The sequence below is a fragment of the Hibiscus syriacus genome, unplaced genomic scaffold (genome assembly GCF_006381635.1).
Source record: "Hibiscus syriacus cultivar Baekdansim isolate YM2019G1 unplaced genomic scaffold, ASM638163v2 tig00111053_pilon, whole genome shotgun sequence".
NCBI lineage: Eukaryota > Viridiplantae > Streptophyta > Magnoliopsida > Malvales > Malvaceae > Hibiscus > Hibiscus syriacus.
In genome coordinates, this window is record NW_024062964.1 from 642,559 (window position 1) to 666,973 (window position 24,415).

General features: G+C 35.9%; 1 long non-coding RNA gene, 3 other non-coding genes and 5 pseudogenes across 4 annotated transcripts; 3 read left to right on the forward strand and 6 right to left on the reverse strand.

The window, feature by feature from the left end:
• Positions 1–1,170: 1,170 nt before the first annotated feature.
• LOC120151344 lies at positions 1,171–5,075 on the reverse strand (annotated as a pseudogene).
• Positions 1,822–2,238, reverse strand: LOC120151310. The gene is made up of 3 exons (XR_005518604.1): positions 2,150–2,238; positions 1,961–2,069; positions 1,822–1,865 (listed from the first exon to the last, which is right to left on the reverse strand). It is a non-coding gene; the product is annotated as an uncharacterized LOC120151310 (long non-coding RNA).
• On the forward strand, positions 2,497–2,568 carry TRNAM-CAU. The gene has a single exon. It is a non-coding gene; the product is annotated as a tRNA-Met (tRNA).
• Positions 5,040–12,024, reverse strand: LOC120151345 (annotated as a pseudogene).
• On the forward strand, positions 5,246–5,317 carry TRNAM-CAU. The gene has a single exon. It is a non-coding gene; the product is annotated as a tRNA-Met (tRNA).
• Positions 12,025–12,160: 136 nt separating the features above from the next.
• Positions 12,161–17,524, reverse strand: LOC120151346 (annotated as a pseudogene).
• TRNAM-CAU lies at positions 13,486–13,557 on the forward strand. The gene has a single exon. It is a non-coding gene; the product is annotated as a tRNA-Met (tRNA).
• Positions 17,525–17,660: 136 nt separating the features above from the next.
• On the reverse strand, positions 17,661–23,019 carry LOC120151347 (annotated as a pseudogene).
• Positions 23,020–23,155: 136 nt separating this feature from the next.
• LOC120151348 lies at positions 23,156–24,308 on the reverse strand (annotated as a pseudogene).
• Positions 24,309–24,415: the final 107 nt, after the last annotated feature.

The following is a 24,415-nucleotide window of genomic DNA, read 5'->3' on the forward strand; positions in this document are numbered from 1 at the left end:
GAAAGTTTACAGGTTGGATCTTCTTCATTCTTCCATTCAATGGACATGAATATACCTGCACAGATTTTGTCAAATTCACCCACCACAACCACCAAACTTAACATGTGTAGAAAAGATAATGTGTTGGAAATGAAGTTGAAATATTTACTATATCCTAAGCTAAGCTGCAATACCATAATCTTTCAATCCTATAAACCACATGCTAACAAAGGTTGATCCTTCCTTCATCAAACTTGCCATGCTCCACAACACATCACTTCACATGAAAACAAACCATATTACTTATGGCAATTGGAAAGTAGAGTGCAATGCCTTTAAAGGGAAAATACAACTGAAGTACTAGACATATAAAGCTGAGACAACCCTATATCACTGCACAATGCAAGTTATAGAGATATTCGTTTTCTTATCTTTTAAACGGAAAGTTCTCCACAAAAATACAACTGAATTATCTGCTCAAAGCATTATCATAAATCCTATATTGGTTTCTCCATCAATGTTGAAAATATGACCACCTCCAGGCTTAAAACAAGTACTTATTTGCATGTTAAACACATTCTTTAAGTTCACTCTAAATTCTATTTCAATTGGCAGCAGATTCATCATCAGCTTTCCACCTAAATCAAAATGAACCATAAAACATAAAGTCCAAGAATAGACATAAATACCTATATATCATCAGCTTTTTTTGAATGAATCAAACAAAAGTTTTCACAGCCACTGCCTCTCTAACATCACACTATGTACCATGTGAATCAGATTTGTTCATATCAGTGTCAAGCATAAAATGGAAAATTTTGTGCGAAAAATGAAGTGGAAAGCATGTAAAAAGAATGGAGAAGCCATAAAAACAGGTCATAGCAGATGTAGCCCCCCCAATTCTTCTCTAACCCATAAAAACATTCGCAACTATATATTCATTCAATGCTAGCATTTGTATTAAGTAGAAATGATATATTTATAAACTCGAAAATAAGCCAACAATCAAAGTGGCACAGCCAAAGCGTGGTGGGCCCATAACCTACAGGTCCAAGGATCGAAACCTGGCTCTGATATATCAGAGAAGGCTTCTTCTAATATTTTGTTGATTTTCCTTTCTCCGATGTTGTATTTGTTTGGGCCCAGAGTAATGGTATTCGATCTATTAGCTCCGTTGCACAGTGCCTGAGACTATATCTCCAAGAAATAATTTGGTTCATCAAATACCAGGTGAATTAACATTAAGATGAACGCAGTATCCGGCCACCCAGAACGCGGAAGGAGCGAAAAGGCATTAGAATGATTAAGTAGTTGATCACCAAAAGCCCAGTACATGGCGGAAGCCGATGGGAGCGTTCAGATGAACACATAGAGGTCACAAATAGATATATGTACTTGAATTCTTTTTAGGCTTCCACATAGCATGTATAATCTCCCTGTAATCAATGTAAAACATTATTTCTAAATGTATTTTACTGCAGAATCATAGTAACTATAACATAAGACTCACACAGTGACGTCATGTTCCCCGAAAGTATAGAGGTTATTTGTCGCACCGGTGAAATACAACACCAACTTAGTTGGACCATGGTGAGTTACACCTTCTTCCTGCAAGACAAAGAAAAAACACAAGTTAAAAAGTAATAAGAAAAAGATGAAGATCAAATCAAAAACTATGGAAAGATTAGTTTGTCGTTTTTACCTGCCCATGAACAAGGGCCGCAATCGTCAAATACCAGGCAGTGTATGTGGTCATTCCAAGGCCCAGAAAAGACCAGATTCTATACTTGTGAAATGAAGGGATGAACACTGTGGGGGCACAGCAAGCTCCCAAGATTTAAATCCTTGTCCTCTTGTCTAACTTATCATTTATGTAATATATATTACTGTAAAAACTAAAGGGAAGAAAGAAAGAAAAACCCAGAAATCAACTGATTAGTTCATCAAGATTGAGAATTGATTAAAGAAAAAAAAATGGGACCTGGCACAGTAAGTTGAATGACAGATCCAAAGAGAAGAAAAGTGCAGTTAAAAGCCAATCAAATAGCTTTCCAGTAAGGTCCCAATAGATCATCCAACACTTCAAACCACTGCATATGTATAAGAAAAAATAAAAAATTTATTCATTTTTTTTAGAAAATTTGAAGATGGTGATCTTTGAAAAGCTAACATGTATAACATGGTTCTTGAAGCTGACATCCTCTTTCTCCTTTCTGTTTCGATATTCAATATAAAGAACACTGATTAGTTATGTTGTCCAGCTTCCAAGAACACCATAGAAAATCTGCATAATAATCCCAGAAAGCATTCCCATTTGAGAGAAAGAATATGGCAGTGTTAATGGCACTTGATCCACCTGCAACATCACCACCAAAAACAATTCAGCTTAAAGAAGAAGAAAAAAGAAAGGAAGGAAGAAATCATCTTGATCATTTATGAATTATGACAAGTACTAGATTGTTAGAATGTGTATTAACCATTAACAAATTTTGCAAAGCTTTATAAAGCTAGCCAACAATCAGAGTGGCGCAGCGGAAGCGTGGTGGGCCCATAACCCACAGGTCCCAGGATCGAAACCTGGCTCTGATATGATCAAAGAAGATTTTCATCTATTTTTTTTTCTTTTTGGAGTTTTTCTTCTCTCTGCTGAAGTTTTAATTTTTATCAGCAAAAGCAATTCAGATTGGAGAAGTAGATCAAATGGTTTCTTTTCTTGTACATGAATTCAGGGAATGTAATTATGGTGGGATGGGATGTTAGGAGATGTAGAAAGTTTACAGGTTGGATCTTCTTCATTCTTCAAGTCAATGGACATGAATGTACCTGCACAGATTTTGTCAAATTCACCCTCCACAACCACCAAACTTAACCTGTATTGAAAAGATAATGTGTTGGCAATGAAGTTGAAATATTTACTACATCCTAAGCTAAGCTGGAATACCATAATCTTTCAATCCTATAAACCACATGCTAACAAAGGTTGATCCTTCCTTCATCAAACATGCCATTCTCCACAACACATCACTTCACATGAAAACAAACCACATTACTTATGACAATTGGAAAGTAGAGTGCAGTGCCTTTAAAGGGAAAATACAACTGAAGTACTAGGCATATGAAGCTGAGACAACCCTATGTCACTGCACAATGCAAGTTATAGAGATATTCGTTTTCTTATCTTTTAAACGAAAAGTTCTCCACAAAAATACAACTGAATTATCTGCTCAAAGCATTATCACAAATCCTATATTGGTTTCTCCATCAATATTGAAAATATGACCACCTCCAGGCTTAAAACAAGTACTTATTTGCATGTTAAACACATTCTTTAAGTTCACTCTCAATTCTGTTTCAATAGGCAGTAGATTCATCATTAGCTTTCCACCTAAATAAAAATGAACCATAAAACATAAAGTCAAAGAATAGACATAAATACCTATATATCATCAGCTTCTTTTGAATGCATCAAACTAAATTCTTCACAACCAATGCCTCTCTAACATCACACTGTGTACCATGTGAATCAGATTTGTTCATATCAGTGTCAAGCCTAAAATGGAAAGTTGAGTGCGAAAAATGAAGTGGAAAGCATGTAAGAAGAATGGAGAAACCATAAAAACAGGTCATAGCAGATGTAGCCCCCCACCCCAATTCTTCTATAACCCATAAAAAACATTCGCAACTATATATTCATTCATTGCTAGCATTTGTATTAAGTAGAAATGATATATTTATAAACTCAAAAAAAAGCCAACAATCAGAGTGGCGCAGCGAAAGAATGGTGGGCCCATAACCCACAGGTCCCATGATCGAAACTTGGCTCTGATATATTAGAGAAGGCTTCTTCTAATATTTTATTGATTTTCCTTTCTCCGATGTTGTATTTTTTTGGGCCCAGAGTAATGGTATTCGATCGATTAGCTCCGATGCGCAGTGCCTGAGACTATATCTCCATGAAATAATTTGGTTCATCAAATACCAGTTGAATTAACATTAAGATGACCACAGCATCCGGCCACCCAGAAAGCGGAAGGATTGAATAGGCATTAGAATGATTAAGTAGTTGATCACCAAAAGCCCAGTACATGGCGGAAGTCGATGGGAGTATTCAGATGAACACATAGAGGTCGCAAATAGATATATGTACTTGAATTCTTTTTAGGCTTCCACATAGCATGCATAATCTCCCTGTAATCAATGTAAAACGTTATTTCTAAATGTATTTTACTGCAGAATCATAGTAACTATACCGTAAGACTCACACAGTGACGTCATGTTCCCCGAAAGTATAGAGGTTATTTGTCGCACCGGTGAAATACAACACCAGCTTAGTTGGACCATGGTGAGTTACACCTTCTTCCTGCAAGACAAAGAAAAAACACAAGTTAAAAAGTAATAAGAAAAAGATGAAGATCAAATCAAAAACTATGGAAAGATTAGTTTGTCATTTTTACCTGCCCATGAACAAGGGCCGCAATCGTCAAATACCAGGCAGTGTATGTGGTCATTCCAAGGCCCAGAAAAGACCAGATTCTAAACTTGTGAAATGAAGGGATGAACACTGTGGGGGCACAGCAAGCTCCAAAGATTTAAATCCTTGTCCTCTTGTCTAACTTATCATTTATGTAATATATATTACTGTAAAAACTAAAGGGAAGAAAGAAAGAAAAACCCAGAAATCAACTGATTAGTTCATCAAGATTTAGAATTGATTAAAGAAAAAAAATGGGACCTGACACAGGAAGCTGAATGACAGATCCAAAGAGAAGAAAAGTGCAGTTAAAAGCCAATCAAATAGCTTTCCAGTAAGGTCCCAATAGATCATCCAACACTTCAAACCACTGCATATGTATAAGAAAAAATAAAAAAAATTATTCATTTTTTTTAGAAAATTTGAAGATGGTGATCTTTGAAAAGCTAACATGTATAACATGGTTCTTGAAGCTGACATCCTCTTTCTCCTTTCTGTTTCGATATTCAATATAAAGAACACTGATTAGTTATGTTGTCCAGCTTCCAAGAACACTATAGAAAATCTGCATAATAATCCCAGAAAGCATTCACATTTGAGAGAAAGAATATGGCAGTGTTAATGGCACTTGATCCACCTGCAACATCACCACCAAAAATAATTCAACTTTAAGAAGAAAAAAGAAAGGAAGGAAGAAATCATCTTGATCATTTATGAATTATGACAAGTCCTAGATTGTTAGAATGTGTATTAACCATTAACAAATTTTGCAAAGCTTCATAAAGCTAGCCAACAATCAGAGTGGCGCAGCGGAAGCGTGGTGGGCCCATAACCCACAGGTCCCAGGATCGAAACCTGGCTCTGATATGATCAAAGAAGATTTTCATCTGTTTTTTTTTCTTTTTGGAGTTTTTCTTCTCTCTGCTGAAGTTTTAATTTTTATCAGCAAAAGCAATTCAGATTGGAGAAGTAGATCAAATGGTTTCTTTTCTTGTACATGAATTCAGGGATTGTAATTATGGTGGGATGGGATGTTAGGAGATGTAGAAAGTTTACAGGATCTTTTTCATTCTTCAAGCAATGGACATGAATGTACCTGCACAGATTTTGTCAAATTCACCCTCCACAACCACCAAACTTAACCTGTGTGGAAAAGATAATGTGTTGGCAATGAAGTTGAAATATTTACTACATCCTAAGCTAAACTGGAATACCATAATCTTTCAATCCTATAAACCACATGCTAACAAAGGTTGATCATTCCTTTATCAAACATGCCATGCTCCACAACACATCACTTCACATGAAAATAAACCACATTACTTATGGCAATTGGAAAGTAGAGTGCAGTGCCTTTAAAGGGAAAATACAACTGAAGACCTAGGCATATGAAGTTGAGACAACCCTATGTCACTGCACAATGCAAGTTATAGAGATATTCGTTTTCTTATCTTTTAAACGAAAAGTTCTCCACAAAAATACAACTGAATTATCTGGTCAAAGCATTATCACAAATCCTATATTGGTTTCTCCATCAATATTGAAAATATGACCACCTCCAGGCTTAAAACAAGTACTTATTTGCATCTTAAACACATTCTTTAAGTTTACTCTCAATTCTGTTTCAATTGGCAGCAGATTCATCATCAGCTTTCCACCTAAATCAAAATGAACCATAAAACATAAAGTCAAAGAATAGACATAAATACCTATATATCATCAGCTTCTTTTGAATGCATCAAACTAAATTCTTAACAACCACTACCTCTCTAACATCACACTGTGTACCATGTGAAACAGATTTGTTCATATCAGTGTCAAGCATAAAATGGAAAGTTGAGTGCGAAAAATGAAGTGGAAAGCATGTAAGAAGAATGGAGAAGCCATAAAAACAGGTTATAGCAGATGTAGCCCCCCCCCAATTCTTCTATAACCCGTAAAAAACATTCGCAACTATATATTCATTCATTGCTAGCATTTGTATTAAGTAGAAATGATATATTTATAAACTCGAAAATAAGCCAACAATCAGAGCGGTGCAGCGGAAGCATGGTGGGCCCATAACCCACAGGTCCCATGATCGAAACATGGCTCTGATATATTAGAGAAGGCTTCCTCTAATATTTTGTTGATTTTCCTTTCTCTGATGTTGTATTTTTTTGGGCCCAGAGTAATGGTATTCGATCGATTAGCTCCGATGCGCAGTGCCTGAGACTATATCTCCAAGAAATAATTTGGTTCATCAAATACCAGTTGAATTAACATTAAGATGACCGCAGCATTCGGCCACCCAGAAAGCGGAAGGATCGAATAGGCATTAGAATGATTAAGTAGTTGATCACCAAAAGCCCAGTACATGGCGGAAGCCGATGGGAGCATTCAGATGAACACATAGAGGTCGCAAAAAGATATATGTACTTGAATTCTTTTTAGGCTTCCACATAGCATGCATAATCTCCCTGTAATCAATGTAAAACGTTATTTCTAAATGTATTTTACTGCAGAATCATAGTAACTATAACGTAAGACTCACACAGTGACGTCATGTTCCCCGAAAGTATAGAGGTTGTTCGTCGCACCGGTGAAATACAACACCAGCTTAGTTGGACCATGGTGAGTTACACATTCTTCCTGCAAGACAAAGAAAAAACACAAGTTAAAAAGTAATAAGAAAAAGATGAAGATCAAATCAAAAACTATGGAGAGATTAGTTTGTCGTTTTTACCTGCCCATGAATAAGGGCCGCAATCATCAAATACCAGGCAGTGTATGTGGTCATTCCAAGGCCCAGAAAAGACCAGATTCTATACTTGTAAAATGAAGGGATGAACACTATGGTGGCACAGCAAGCTCCAAAGATGTAAATCCTTGTCCTCTTGTCTAACTTATCATTTATGTAATATATATTACTGTAATAAACTCAAGGGAAGAAAGAAAGAAAAACCCAGAAATCAACTGATTAGTTCATCAAAATTGAGAATTGATTAAAGAAAAAAAATGGGACCTGGCACAGGAAGCTGAATGACAGATCCAAAGAGAAGAAAAGTGCAGTTAAAAGCCAATCAAATAGCTTTCCAGTAAGGTCCCAATAGATCATCCAACACTTCAAACCACTGCATATGTATAAGAAAAAATAAAAAATTTATTCATTTTTTTAGAAAATTTGAAGATGGTGATCTTTGAAAAGCTAACATGTATAACATGGTTCTTTAAGATGACATCCTCTTTCTCCTTTCTGTTTCGATATTCAATATAAAGAACACTGATTAGTTATGTTGTCCAGCTTCCAAGAACACCATAGAAAATCTGCATAATAATCCCAGAAAGCATTCCCATTTGAGAGAAAGAATATGGTAGTGTTAATGGCACTTGATCCACCTGCAACATCACCACCAAAAACAATTCAGCTTTAAGAAGAAGAAAAAAGAAAGGAAGGAAGAAATCAACTTGATCATTTATGAATTATGACAAGTCCTAGATTGTTAGAATGTGTATTAACCATTAACAAATTTTGCAAAGCTTCATAAAGCTAGCCAACAATCAGAGTGGCGCAGCGGAAGCGTGGTGGGCCCATAACCCACAGATCCGAGGATCGAAACCTGGCTCTGATATGATCAAAGAAGATTTTCATCTGTTTTTTTTCTTTTTGGAGTTTTTCTTCTCTCTGCTGTGGTTTTAATTTTTATCAGCAAAAGCAATTCAGATTGGAGAAGTAGATCAAATGGTTTCTTTTCTTGTACATGAATTCAGGGAATGTAATTATGGTGGGATGGGATGTTAGGAGATGTAGAAAGTTTACAGGTTGGATCTTCTTCATTCTTCAAGTCAATGGACATGAATGTACCTGCACATATTTTGTCAAATTCACCCTCCACAACCACCAAACTTAACCTTTGTGGAAAAGATAATGTGTAGGCAATGAAGTTGAAATATTTACTACATCCTAAGCTAAGCTGGAATACCATAATCTTTCAATCCTATAAACCACATGCTAACAAAGGTTGATCCTTCCTTCATCAAACATGCCATTTTCCACAACACATCACTTCACATGAAACCAAACCACATTACTTATGGCAATTGGAAAGTAGAGTGCAGTGCCTTTAAAGGGAAAATACAACTGAAGTACTAGGCATATGAAGCTGAGACAACCCTATGTCACTGCACAATGCAAGTTATAGAGATATTCGTTTTCTTATCTTTTAAACGAAAAGTTCTCCACAAAAATACAACTGAATTATCTGCTCAAAGCATTATCACAAATCCTATATTGGTTTCTCCATCAATATTGAAAATATGACCACCTCCAGGCTTAAAACAAGTACTTATTTGCATGTTAAACACATTCTTTAAGTTAACTCTCAATTCTGTTTCAATTGGCAGTAGATTCATCATCAGCTTTCCACCTAAATAAAAATGAACCATAAAACATAAAGTCAAAGAATAGACATAAATACCTATATATCATCAGCTTCTTTTGAATGCATCAAACTAAATTCTTCACAACCACTGCCTCTCTAACATCACACTGTGTACCATGTGAATCAGATTTGTTCATATCAGTGTCAAGCCTAAAATGGAAAGTTGAGTGCGAAAAATGAAGTGGAAAGCATGTAAGAAGAATGGAGAAGCCATAAAAACATGTCATAGCAGATGTACCCCCCCCCAATTCTTCTATAACCCATAAAAAACATTCGCAACTATATATTCATTCAATGCTAGCATTTGTATTAAGTAGAAATGATATATTTATAAACTCGAAAATAAGCCAACAATCAGAGTGGCGCAGCGGAAGCATGGTGATCCTATAACCCACAGGTCCTATGATCGAAACTTGGCTCTGATATATTAGAGAAGGCTTTTTCTAATATTTTTTTGATTTTCCATTCTCCGATGTTGTCTTTTTTTGGGCCCAGAGTAATGGTATTCGATCGATTAGCTCCGATGCGCAGTGCCTGAGACTATATCTCCAAGAAATAATTTGGTTCATCAAATACCAGTTGAATTAACATTAATATGACCTCAGCATGCGGCCACCCAGAAAGCGGAAGGATCGAATAGGCATTAGAATGATTAAGTAGTTGATCACAAAAAGCCCAGTACATGGCGGAAGCCGATGGGAGCATTCAGATGAACACATAGAGGTCGCAAAAAGATATATGTACTTGAATTCTTTTTAGGCTTCCACATAGCATGCATAATCTCCCTGTAATCAATGTAAAATGTTATTTCTAAATGTATTTTACTGCAGAATCATACTAACTATAACGTAAGACTCACACAGTGATGTCATGTTCCCCGAAAGTATAGAGGTTGTTCGTCGCACCGGTGAAATACAACACCAGCTTAGTTGGACCATGGTGAGTTACACCTTCTTCCTGCAAGACAAAGAAAAAACACAAGTTAAAAAGTAATAAGAAAAAGATGAAGATCAAATCAAAAACTATGGAAAGATTAGTTTGTCGTTTTTACCTGCCCATGAACAAGGGCCGCAATCGTCAAATACCAGGCAGTGTATGTGGTTATTCCAAGGCCCAGAAAAGACCAGATTCTATACTTCTGAAATGAAGGGATGAACACTGTGGTGGCACAGCAAGCTCCAAAGATGTAAATCCTTGTCCTCTTGTCTAACTTATCATTTATGTAATATATATTACTGTAATAAACTCAAGGGAAGAAAGAAAGAAAAACCCAGAAATCAACTGATTAGTTCATTAAAATTGAGAATTGATTAATGAAAAAAAATGGGACCTGGCACAGGAAGCTGAATGACAGATCCAAAGAGAAGAAAAGTGCAGTTAAAAGCCAATCAAATAGCTTTCCAGTAAGGTCCCAATAGATCATCCAACACTTCAAACCACTGCATATGTATAAGAAAAAATAAAAAAATTTATTCATTTTTTTATAAAATTTGAAGATGGTGATCTTTGAAAAGCTAACATGTATAACATGGTTCTTGAAGCTGACATCCTCTTTCTCCTTTCTGTTTCGATATTCAATATAAAGAACACTGATTAGTTATGTTGTCCAGCTTCCAAGAACACCATAGAAAATCTGCATAATAATCCCAGAAAGCATTCCCATTTGAGAGAAAGAATATGGCAGTGTTAATGGCACTTGATCCACCTGCAACATCACCACCAAAAACAATTCAGCTTAAAGAAGAAGAAAAAAGAAAGGAAGGAAGAAATCATCTTGATCATTTACGAATTATGACAAGTACTAGATTGTTAGAATGTGTATTAACCATTATCAAATTTTGCAAAGCTTCATAAAGCTAGCCAACAATCAGAGTGGCTCAGCGGAAGCGTGGTGGGCCCATAACCCATAGGTCCCAGGATCGAAACCTGGCTCTGATATGATCAAAGAAGATTTTCATCTGTTTTTTTTTCTTTTTGGAGTTTTTCTTCTCTCTGCTGAAGTTTTAATTTTTATCAGCAAAAGCAATTCAGATTGGAGAAGTAGATCAAATGGTTTCTTTTCTTGTACATGAATTCAGGGAATGTAATTATGGTGGGATGGGATGTTAGGAGATGTAGAAAGTTTACATGTTGGATCTTCTTCATTCTTCAAGTCAATGGACATGAATGTACCTACACAGATTTTGTCAAATTCACCCTCCACAGCCACCAAACTTAACCTGTGTGGAAAAGATAATGTGTTGGCAATGAAGTTAAAATATTTACTACATCCTAAGCTAAGCTGGAATACCATAATCTTTCAATCCTATAAACCACATGCTAACAAAGGTTGATCCTTCCTTCATCAAACATGCCATTTTCCACAACACATCACTTCACATGAAAACAAACCACATTACTTATGGCAATTGGAAAGTAGAGTCAGTGCCTTTAAAGGGAAAATACAACTGAAGTACTAGGCATATGAACCTGAGACAACCCTATGTCACTGCACAATACAAGTTATAGAGATATTCGTTTTCTTATCTTTTAAACGAAAAGTTCTCCACAAAAATACAACTGAATTATCTGCTCAAAGCATTATCACAAATCCTATATTGGTTTCTCCATCAATATTGAAAATATGACCACCTCTAGGCTTAAAACAAGTACATATTTGCATGTTAAACACATTCTTTAAGTTCACTCTCAATTCTGTTTCAATTGGCAGCAGATTCATCATCAGCTTTCCACCTAAATAAAAATGAACCATAAAACATAAAGTCAAAGAATAGACATAAATACCTATATATCATCAGCTTCTTTTGAATGCATCAAACTAAATTCTTCACAACCACTGCCTCTCTAACATCACACTGTGTACCATGTGAATCAGATTTGTTCATATCAGTGTCAAGCCTAAAATGGAAAGTTGAGTGTGAAAAATGAAGTGGAAAGCATGTAAGAAGAATGGAGAAGCCATAAAAACAGGTCATAGCAGATGTAGCCCCCCCCCAATTCTTCTATAACCCATAAAAAACATTCGCAACTATATATTCATTCAATGCTAGCATTTGTATTAAGTAGAAATGATATATTTATAAACTCCAAAATAAGCCAACAATCAGAGTGGCGCAGCGGAAGCATGGCGGGCCCATAACCCACAGGTCCCATGATCAAAACTTGGCTCTGATATATTAGAGAAGGCTTCTTCTAATATTTTGTTGATTTTCCTTTCTCCGATGTTGTATTTTTTTGGGCCCAGAGTAATGGTATTCGATCGATTAGCTCCGATGCGCAGTGCCTGAGACTATATCTCCAAGAAATAATTTGGTTCATCAAATACCAGTTGAATTAACATTAAGATGACCGCAGCATCCGGCCACCCAGAAAGCGGAAGGATCGAATAGGCATTAGAATGATTAAGTAGTTGATCACCAAATGCCCAGTACATGGCGGAAGCCGATGGGAGCATTCAAATGAACACGTAGAGGTCGCAAAAAGATATATGTACTTGAATTCTTTTTAGGCTTCCACATAGCATGCATAATCTCCCTGTAATCAATGTAAAACGTTATTTCTAAATGTATTTTACTGCAGAATCATAGTAACTATAACGTAAGACTCACACAGTGACGTCATGTTCCCTGAAAGTATAGAGGTTATTCGTCGCACCGGTGAAATACAACACCAGCTTAGTTGGACCATGGTGAGTTACACCTTCTTCCTGCAAGACAAAGAAAAAACACAAGTTAAAAAGTAATAAGAAAAAGATGAAGATCAAATCAAAAACTATGGAAAGATTAGTTTGTCGTTTTTACCTGCCCATGAACAAGGGCCGCAATCGTCAAATACCAGGCAGTGTATGTGGTCATTTCAAGGCCCAGAAAAGACCAGATTCTATACTTGTGAAATGAAGGGATGAATACTGTGGTGGCACAGCAAGCTCCAAAGATGTAAATCCTTGTCCTCTTGTCTAACTTATCATTTATGTAATATATATTACTGTAATAAACTCAAGGGAAGAAAGAAAGAAAAACCCAGAAATCAACTGATTAGTTCATCAAAATTGAGAATTGATTAAAGAAAAAAAATGGGACCTGGCACAGGAAGCTGAATGACAGATCTAAAGAGAAGAAAAGTGCAGTTAAAAGCCAATCAAATAGCTTTCCAGTAAGGTCCCAATAGATCATCCAACACTTCAAACCACTGCACATGTATAAGAAAAAATAAAAAATTTATTCATTTTTTTAGAAAATTTGAAGATGGTGATCTTTGAAAAGCTAACATGTATAACATGGTTCATGAAGATGACATCCTCTTTCTCCTTTCTGTTTCGATATTCAATATAAAGAACACTGATTAGTTATGTTGTCCAGCTTCCAAGAACACCATAGAAAATCTGCATAATAATCCCAGAAAGCATTCCCATTTGAGAGAAAGAATATGGCAGTGTTAATGACACTTGATCCACCTGCAACATCACTACCAAAAACTATTCAGCTTTAAGAAGAAGAAAAAAGAAAGGAAGGAAGAAATCATCTTGATCATTTATGAATTATGACAAGTCCTAGATTGTTAGAATGTGTATTAACCATTAACAAATTTTGCAAAGCTTTATAAAGCTAGCCAACAATCAGAGTGGCGCAGCGGAAGCGTGGTGGGCCCATAACCCACAGGTCCCAGGATCGAAACCTGGCTCTGATATGATCAAAGAAGATTTTCATCTGTTTTTTTTCTTTTTGGAGTTTTTCTTCTCTCTGCTGAAGTTTTAATTTTTATCAGCAAAAGCAATTCAGATTGGAGAAGTAGATCAAATGGTTTCTTTTCTTGTACATGAATTCAGGGAATGTAATTATGGTGGGATGGGATGTTAGGAGATGTAGAAAGTTTACAGGTTGGATCTTCTTCATTCTTCAAGTCAATGGACATGAATGTACCTACACAGATTTTGTCAAATTCACCCTCCACAACCACCAAACTTAACCTGTGTGGAAAAGATAATGTGTTGGCAATGAAGTTGAAATATTTACTACATCCTAAGCTAAGCTGGAATACAATAATCTTTCAATCCTATAAACCACATGCTAACAAAGGTTGATCCTTCCTTTATCAAACATGTCATTCTCCACAACACATCACTTCACATGAAAATAAACCACATTACTTATGGCAATTGGAAAAATGAGTGCAGTGCCTTTAAAGGGAAAATACAACTGAAGTACTAGGCATATGAAGCTGAGACAACCCTATGTCACTACACAATGCAAGTTATAGAGATATTCGTTTTCTTATCTTTTAAACGAAAAGTTCTCCACAAAAATACAACTAATTATCTGCTCAAAGCATTATCACAAATCCTATATTGGTTTCTCCATCAATATTGAAAATATGACCACCTCCAGGCTTAAAACAAGTACTTATTTGCATGTTAAACACATTCTTTAAGTTCACTCTCAATTCTGTTTCAATTGGCAGCAGATTCATCATCAGCTTTCCACCTAAATAAAAATGAACCATAAAACATAAAGTCAAAGAATATACATAAATACCTATATATCATCAGCTTCTTTTGAATGCATCAAACTAAATTCTTCACAACCACTGCCTCTCTAACATCACACTGTGTACCGTGTGAATCAGATTTGTTCATATCAGTGTCAAGCCTAAAATGGAAAGTTGAGTGCACAAAATGAAGTGGAAAGCATGTAAGAAGAATGGAGAAGCCATAAAAACAGGTCATAGCGGATGTAGCCCCCCCCCCAATTCTTCTATAACCCATAAAAAACATTCGCAACTATATATTCATTCAATGCTAGCATTTGTATTAAGTAGAAATGATATATTTATAAACTCGAAAATAAGCCAACAATCAGAGTGGTGCAGCGGAATCATGGTGGGCCCATAACCCACAGGTCCCATGATCGAAACTTGGCTCTGATATATTAGAGAAGGCTTTTTCTAATATTTTTTTGATTTTCCTTTCTCCTATGTTGTATTTTTTTGGGCCCAGAGTAATGGTATTCGATCGATTAGCTCCGATGCGCAGTGCCTGAGACTATATCTCCAAGAAATAATTTGGTTCATCAAATACCAGTTGAATTAACATTAAGATGACCGCAGCATTCGGCCACCCAGAAAGCGGAAGGATCGAATAGGCATTAGAATGATTAAGTAGTTGATCACCAAAAGCCCAGTACATGGCGGAAGCCGATGAGAGCATTCAGATGAACACATAGAGGTCGCAAAAAGATATATGTACTTGAATGCTTTTTAGGCTTCCACATAGCATGCATAATCTCCCTGTAATCAATGTAAAACGTTATTTCTAAATGTATTTTACTGCATAATCATAGTAACTATAACGTAATACTCACACAGTGACGTCATATTCCCCGAAAGTATAGAGGTTGTTCGTCGCACCGGTGAAATACAACACCAGCTTAGTTGGACCATGGTGAGTTACACCTTCTTCCTGCAAGACAAAGAAAAAACACAAGTTAAAAAGTAATAAGAAAAAGATGAAGATCAAATCAAAAACTATGGAAAGATTAGTTTGTCGTTTTTACCTGCCCATGAACAAGGGTCGCAATCGTCAAATACCAGGCAGTGTATGTGGTCATTCCAAGGCCCAGAAAAGACCAGATTCTATACTTGTGAAATGAAGGGATGAATACTGTGGTGGCACAGCAAGCTCCAAAGATGTAAATCCTTGTCCTCTTGCCTAACTTATCATTTATGTAATATATATTACTGTAATAAACTCAAGGGAAGAAAGAAAGAAAAACCCAGAAATCAATTGATTAGTTCATCAAAATTGAGAATTGATTAAAGAAAAAAATGGGACCTGGCACAGGAAGCTGAATGACAGATCCAAAGAGAAGAAAAGTGCAGTTAAAAGCCAATCAAATAGCTTTCCAGTAAGGTCCCAATAGATCATCCAACACTTCAAACCACTGCATATGTATAAGAAAAAAATAAAAAATTTATTCATTTTTTTTTAGAAAATTTGAAGATGGTGATCTTTGAAAAGCTAACATGTATAACATGGTTCTTGAAGATGACATCCTCTTTCTCCATTCTATTTCGATATTCAATATAAAGAACACTGATTAGTTATGTTGTCCAGCTTCCAAGAACACCATAGAAAATCTGCATAATAATCCCAGAAAGCATTCCCATTTGAGAGAAAGAATATGGCAGTGTTAATGGCACTTGATCCACCTGCAACATCACCACCAAAAACAATTCAACTTTAAGAAGAAGAAAAAATAAATGAAGGAAGAAATCAACTTGATCATTTATGAATTATGACAAGTCCTAGATTGTTAGAATGTGTATTAACCATTACCAAATTTTGCAAAGCTTCATAAAGCTAGCCAACAATCAGAGTGGTGCAGCGGAAGCGTGGTGGGCCTATAACCCACAGATCCCAGGATCGAAACCTGGCTCTGATATGATCAAAGAAGATTTTCATCTGTTTTTTTTCTTTTTGGAGTTTTTCTTCTCTCTGCTGAAGTTTTAATTTTTATCAGCAAAAGCAATTCAGATTGGAGAAGTAGATCAAATGGTTTCTTTTCTTGTACATGAATTCAGGGAATGTAATTATGGTGGGATGGGATGTTAGGAGATGTAGAAAGTTTACAGGTTGGATCTTCTTCATTCTTCAAGTCAATGGACATGAACGTACGTACACAGATTTTGTCAAATTCACCCTCCACAACCACCAAACTTAACCTGTGTGGAAAAGATATACTGTGTTGGCAATGAAGTTGAAATATTTACTACATCCTAAGCTAAGCTGGAATACCATAATCTTTTAATCCTATAAACCACATGCTAACAAAGGTTGATCCTTCCTTCATCAAACATGTCATTCTCCACAACACATCACGTCACATGAAAACAAACCACATTACTTATGGCAATTGGAAAGTAGAGTGCAGTGCCTTTAAAGGGAAAATACAACTGAAGTACTAGGCATATGAAGCTGAGACAACCCTATGTCACTGCACAATGCAAGTTATAGAGATATTCGTTTTCTTATCTTTTAAACGAAAAGTTCTCCACAAAAATACAACTGAATTATCTGCTCAAAGCATTATCACAAATCCTATATTGGTTTCTCCATCAATATTGAAAATATGACCACCTCCAGGCTTAAAACAAGTACTTATTTGCATGTTAAACACATTCTTTAAGTTCACTCTCAAATCTGTTTCAATTGGCAGCAGATTCATCATCAGCTTTCCACCTAAATAAAAATGAACCATAAAACATAAAGTCAAAGAATAGACATAAATACCTATATATCATCAGCTTCTTTTGAATGCATCAAACTAAATTCTTCACAACCACTGCCTCTCTAACATCACACTGTGTATCATGTGAATCAGATTTGTTCATATCAGTGTCAAGCCTAAAATGGAAAGTTGAGTGCGAAAAATGAAGTGGAAAGCATGTTAGAAGAATAGAGAAGCCATAAAAACAGTTCATAGCAGATGTAGCCCCCCCCCCAATTTTTCTATAACCCATAAAAACATTCGCAACTATATATTCATTCAATGCTAGCATTTGTATTAAGTAGAAATGATATATTTATAAACTCGAAAATAAGCCAACAATCAGAGTGGCGCAGCGGAAGCATGGTGGGCCCATAACCCACAGGTCCCATGATCGAAACTTGGCTCTGATATATTAGAGAAGGCTTCTTCTAATATTTTGTTGATTTTCCTTTCTCCGATGTTGTATTTTTTTGGGCCCAGAGTAATGGTATTCGATCGATTAGCTCCGATGCGCAGTGCCTGAGACTATATATCCAAGAAATAATTTGGTTCATCAAATACCAGTTGAATTAACATTAAGATGACCGCAGCATCCGACCACCCAGAAAGCGGAAGGGTCGAATAGGCATTAGAATGATTAAGTAGTTGATCACCAAAAGCCCAGTACATGGCGGAAGCCGATGGGAGCATTCATATGAACACATAGAGGTCGCAAAAAGATATATGTACTTGAATGCTTTTTAGGCTTCCACATAGCATGCATAATCTCCCTGTAATCAATGTAAAACGTTATTTCTAAATGTATTTTACTGCAGAATCATAGTAACTATAACGTAAGACTCACATAGTGACGTCATGTTCCCCGAAAGTATAGAGGTTGTTCGTCGCACCGGTGAAATACAACACCAGCTTAGTTGGACCATGGTGAGTTACACCTTCTTCCTGCAAGACAAAGAAAAAACACAAGTTAAAAAGTAATAAGAAAAAGATGAAGATCAAATCAAAAACTATGGAAAGATTAGTTTGTCGTTTTTACCTGCCCATGAACAAGGGCCGCAATCGTCAAATACCAGGCAATGTATGTCGTCATTCCAAGGCCTAGAAAAGACCAGATTCTGTAGTTGTGAAATGAAGGGATGAACACTGTGGTGGCACAACAAGCTCCAAAGATGTAAATCCTTTTCCTCTTGTCTAACTTATCATTTATGTAATATATATTACTGTAATAAACTCAAGGGAAGAAAGAAAGAAAAACCCAGAAATCAATTGATTAGTTCATCAAAATTGAGAATTGATTAAAGAAAAAAATGGGACCTGGCACAGGAAGCTGAATGACAGATCCAAAGAGAAGAAAAGTGCAGTTAAAAACCAATCAAATAGCTTTCCAGTAAGGTCCCAATAGATCATCCAACACTTCAAAACACTGCATATGTATAAGAAAAAATAAAAAAATGTATTCATTTTTTTTAGAAAATTTGAAGATGGTGATCTTTGAAAAGCTAACATGTATAACATGGTTCTTGAAGCTGAAATCCTCTTTCTCCTTTCTATTTCGATATTCAATATAAAGAACACTGATTAGTTATGTTGTCCAGCTTCCAAGAACACCATAGAAAATCTGCATAATAATCCCATAAAGCATTCCCATGTGAGAGAAAGAATATGGCAGTGTTAATGGCACTTGATCCACCTGCAACATCACCACCAAAAACAATTCAGCTTAAAGAAGAAGAAAAAAGAAAGGAAGGAAGAAATCAACTTGATCATTTATGAATTATGACAAGTACTAGATTGTTAGAATGTGTATTAACCATTAACAAATTTTGCAAAGCTTCATAAAGCTAGCCAACAATCAGATTGGCGCAGCGGAAGTGTGGTGGGCCCATAACCCACAGGTCCCAAGATCGAAACCTGGCTCTGATATGATCAAAGAAGATTTTCATCTGTTTTTTTTTTCTTTTTTGGAGTTTTTCTTCTCTCTGCTGAAGATTTAATTTTTATCAGCAAAAGCAATTCAGATTGGAGAAGTAGATCAAATGGTTTCTTTTCTTGTACATGAATTCAGGGAATGTAATTATGGTGGGATGGGATGTTAGGAGATGTAGAAAGTTTACAGGTTGGACCTTCTTCATTCTTCAAGTCAATGGACATGAATGTACCTGCACAGATTTTGTCAAATTCACCCTCCACAACCACCAAACTTAACCTGTGTGGAAAAGATAATGTGTTGGCAATGAAGTTGAAATATTTACTACATCCTAAGCTAAGCTGGAATACCATAATCTTTCAATCCTATAAACCACATGCTAACAAAGGTTGATCCTTCCTTCATCAAACATGCCATTCTCCACAACATATCACTTCACATGAAAACAAACCACATTACTTATGGCAATTGGAAAATAGAGTGCAGTGCCTTAAAAGGGAAAACACAACTGAAGTACTAGGCATATGAAGCTGAGACAACCCTATGTCACTGCACAATGCAAGTTATAGAGATATTCGTTTTCTTATCTTTTAAACGAAAAGTTCTCCACAAAAATACAACTGAATTATCTACTCAAAGCATTATCACAAATCCTATATTGGTTTCTCCATCAATATTGAAAATATGACCACCTCCAGGCTTAAAACAAGTACTTATTTGCATGTTAAACACATTCTTTAAGTTCACTCTCAATTCTGTTTTAATTGGCAGCAGATTCATCATCAGCTTTCCACCTAAATAAAAATGAACCATAAAACATAAAGTCAAAGAATAGACATAAATACCTATATATCATCAGCTTCTTTTGAATACATCAAACTAAATTCTTCACAACCACTGCCTCTCTAACATCACACTGTGTACCATGTGAGTCAGATTTGTTCATATAAGTGTCAAGCATAAAATGGAAAGTTGAGTGTGAAAAATGAAGTGGAAAGCATGTAAGAAGAATGGAGAAGCCATAAAAACAGGTCAGAGTGGCCTGTAAAAAACATGATATATTTTGTAGAAAACATTCGCAACTATATATTCATTCAATGCTAGTATTTGTATTAAGTAGAAATGATATATTTATAAACTCGAAAATAAGCCATCAATCAGAGTGGCGTAGCGGAAGCATGGTGGGCCCATAACCCACAGGTCCCATGATCGAAACTTGGCTCTGATATATTAGAGAAGGCTTCCTCTAATATTTTGTTGATTTTCCTTTCTCCGATGTTGTTTTTTTTTGGGCCAAGAGTAATGGTATTCGATCGATTATCTCCGATGCGCAGTGCCTGAGACTATATCTCCAAGAAATAATTTGGTTCACCAAATACCAGTTGAATTAACATTAAGATGACCGCAGCATCCGGCCACCCAGAAAGCGGAAGGATCGAATAGGCATTAGAATGATTAAGTAGTTGATCACCAAAAGCCCAGTACATGGCGGAAGCCGATGGGAGCATTCAGATGAACACATAGAGGTCGCAAATAGATATATGTACTTGAATTCTTTTTAGGCTTCCACATAGCATGCATAATCTCGCTGTAATCAATGTAAAACGTTATTTCTAAATGTATTTTACTGCAGAATCATAGTAACTATAACGTAAGACTCACACAGTGACGTCATGTTCCCCGAAAATATAGAGGTTGTTCATCGCACCGGTGAAATACAACACCAGCTTAGTTGGACCATGGTGAGTTACACCTTCTTCCCGCAAGACAAAGAAAAAACACAAGTTAAAAAGTAATAAGAAAAAGATGAAGATCAAATCAAAAACTATGGAAAGATTAGTTTGTCGGTTTTACCTGCCCATGAACAAGGGCCGCAATCGTCAAATACCAGGCAATGTATGTCGTCATTCCAAGGCCTAGAAAAGACCAGATTCTGTAGTTGTGAAATGAAGGGGTGAACACTGTGGTGGCACAGCAAACTCCAACGATATAAATCCTTTTCCTCTTGTCTAACTTATCATTTATGTAATATATATTACTGTAATAAACTCAAGGGAATAAAGAAAGAAAAACCCAGAAATCAATTGATTAGTTCATCAAAATTGAGAATTGATTAAAGAAAAAAATGGGACCTGGCACAGGAAGCTGAATGACAGATCCAAAGAGAAGAAAAGTGCAGTTAAAAACCAATCAAATAGCTTTCCAGTAAGGTCCCAATAGATCATCCAACACTTCAAAACACTGCATATGTATAAGAAAAAATAAAAAATGTATTCATTTTTTTTAGAAAATTTGAAGATGGTGATCTTTGAAAAGCTAACATGTATAACATGGTTCTTGAAGCTGAAATCCTCTTTCTCCTTTCTATTTCGATAATTAATATAAAGAACACTGATTAGTTATGTTGTCCAGCTTCCAAGAACACCATAGAAAATCTGCATAATAATCCCAGAAAGCATTACCATGTGAGAGAAAGAATATGGCAGTGTTAATGGCACTTGATCCACCTGCAACATCACCACCAAAAACAATTCAGCTTAAAGAAGAAGAAAAAAGAAAGGAAGGAAGAAATCATCTTGATCATTTATGAATTATGACAAGTACTAGATTGTTAGAATGTGTATTAACCATTAACAAATTTTGCAAAGCTTCATAAAGCTAGCCAACAATCAGATTGGCACAGCGGAAGCGTGGTGGGCCCAAAACCCACAGGTCCCAAGATCAAAACCTGGCTCTGATATGATCAAAGAAGATTTTCATCTGTTTTTTTTTCTTTTTGGAGTTTTTCTTCTCTCTGCTGAAGTTTTAATTTTTATCAGCAAAAGCAATTCAGATTGGAGAAGTAGATCAAATGGTTTCTTTTCTTGTACATGAATTCAGGGAATGTAATTATGGTGGGATGGGATGTTAGGAGATGTAGAAAGTTTACAGGTTGGATCTTCTTCATTCTTCAAGTCAATGGACATGAATGTACCTGCACAGATTTTGTAAAAATTCACCCTCCACAACCACCAAACTTAACCTGTGTGGAAAAGATAATGTGTTGGCAATGAAGTTGAAATATTTACTACATCCTAAGCTAAGCTGGAATACCATAATCTTTCAATCCTATAAACCACATGCTAACAAAGGTTGATCCTTCCTTCATCAAACATGCCATTTTCTACAACACATCACTTCACATGAAAACAAACCACATTACTTATGGCAATTGGAAAATAGAGTGCAGTGACTTTAAAGGGAAAACACAACTGAAGTACTAGGCATATGAAGCTGAGACAACCCTATGTCACTGCACAATGCAAGTTATAGAGATATTCGTTTTCTTATCTTTTAAACGAAAAGTTCTCCACAAAAATACAACTGAATTATCTGCTCAAAGCATTATCACAAATCCTATATTGGTTTCTCCATCAATATTGAAAATATGACCACCTCCAGGCTTAAAACAAGTACTTATTTGCATGTTAAACACATTCTTTAAGTTCACTCTCAATTCTGTTTCAATTGGCAGCAGATTCATCATCAGCTTTCCACCTAAATAAAAATGAACCATAAAACATAAAGTCAAAGAATAGACATAAATACCTATATATCATCAGCTTCTTTTGAATACATCAAACTAAATTCTTCACAACCACTGCCTCTCTAACATCACACTAGGTACCATGTGAATCAGATTTGTTCATATAAGTGTCAAGCATAAAATGGAAAGTTGAGTGTGAAAAATGAAGTGGAAAGCATGTAAGAAGAATGGAGAAGCCATAAAAACAGGTCATAGTGGATGTAGCCCCCCCCCAATTCTTCTATAACCCGTAACAAACATTCGCAACTATATATTCATTCAATGCTAGCATTTGTATTAAGTAGAAATGATATATTTATAAACTCGAAAATAAGCCAACAATCAGAGTGGCGTAGCGGAAGCATGGTGGGCCCATAACCCACAGGTCCCATGATCGAAACTTGGCTCTGATATATTAGAGAAGGCTTCCTCTAATATTTTGTTGATTTTCCTTTCTCCGATGTTGTATTTTTTTGGGCCCAGAGTAATGGTATTCGATCGATTAGCTCCGATGCGCAGTGCCTGAGACTATATCTCCAAGAAATAATTTGGTTCACCAAATACCAGTTGAATTAACATTAAGATGACCGCAGCATCCGGCCACCCAGAAAGCGGAAGGATCGAATAGGCATTAGAATGATTAAGTAGTTGATCACCAAAAGCCCAGTACATGGCGGAAGCCGATGGGAGCATTCAGATGAACACATAGAGGTCGCAAATAGATATATGTACTTGAATTCTTTTTAGGCTTCCACATAGCATGCATAATCTCGCTGTAATCAATGTAAAACGTTATTTCTAAATTTATTTTACTGCAGAATCATAGTAACTATAACGTAAGACTCACACAGTGATGTCATGTTCCCCGAAAGTATAGAGGTTGTTCGTCGCACCGGTGAAATACAACACCAGCTTAGTTGGACCATCGTGAGTTACACCTTCTTCCTGCAAGACAAATAAAAAACACAAGTTAAAAAGTAATAAGAAAAAGATGAAGATCAAATCAAAAACTATGGAAAGATTAGTTTGTCGTTTTTACCTGCCCATGAACAAGGGCCGCAATCGTCAAATACCAGGCAGTGTATGTGGTCATTCCAAGGCCCAGAAAAGACCAGATTCTATACTTGTGAAATGAAGGGATGAATACTGTGGTGGCACAGCAAGCTCCAAAGATGTAAATCCTTGTCCTCTTGTCTAACTTATCATTTATGTAATATATATTACTGTAATAAACTCAAGGGAAGAAAGAAAGAAAAACCCAGAAATCAACTGATTAGTTCATCAAAATTGAGAATTGATTAAAGAAAAAAAATAGGACCTGGCACAGGAAGCTGAATGACAGATCCAAAGAGAAGAAAAGTGCAGTTAAATGCCAATCAAATAGCTTTCCAGTAAGGTCCCAATAGATCATCCAACACTTCAAACCACTGCATATGTATAAGAAAAAATAAAAAATTTATTCATTTTTTTTAGAAAATTTGAAGATGGTGATCTTTGAAAAGCTAACATGTATAACATGGTTCTTGAAGATGACATCCTCTTTCTCCTTTCTGTTTCAATATTCAATATAAAGAACACTGATTAGTTATGTTGTCCAGCTTCCAAGAACACCATAGAAAATCTGCATAATAATCCCAGAAAGCATTCCCATTTGAGAGAAAGAATATGGCAGTGTTAATGGCACTTGATCCACCTGCAACATCACCACCAAAAACAATTCAGCTTTAAGAAGAAGAAAAAAGAAATGAAGGAAGAAATCAACTTGATCATTTATGAATTATGACAAGT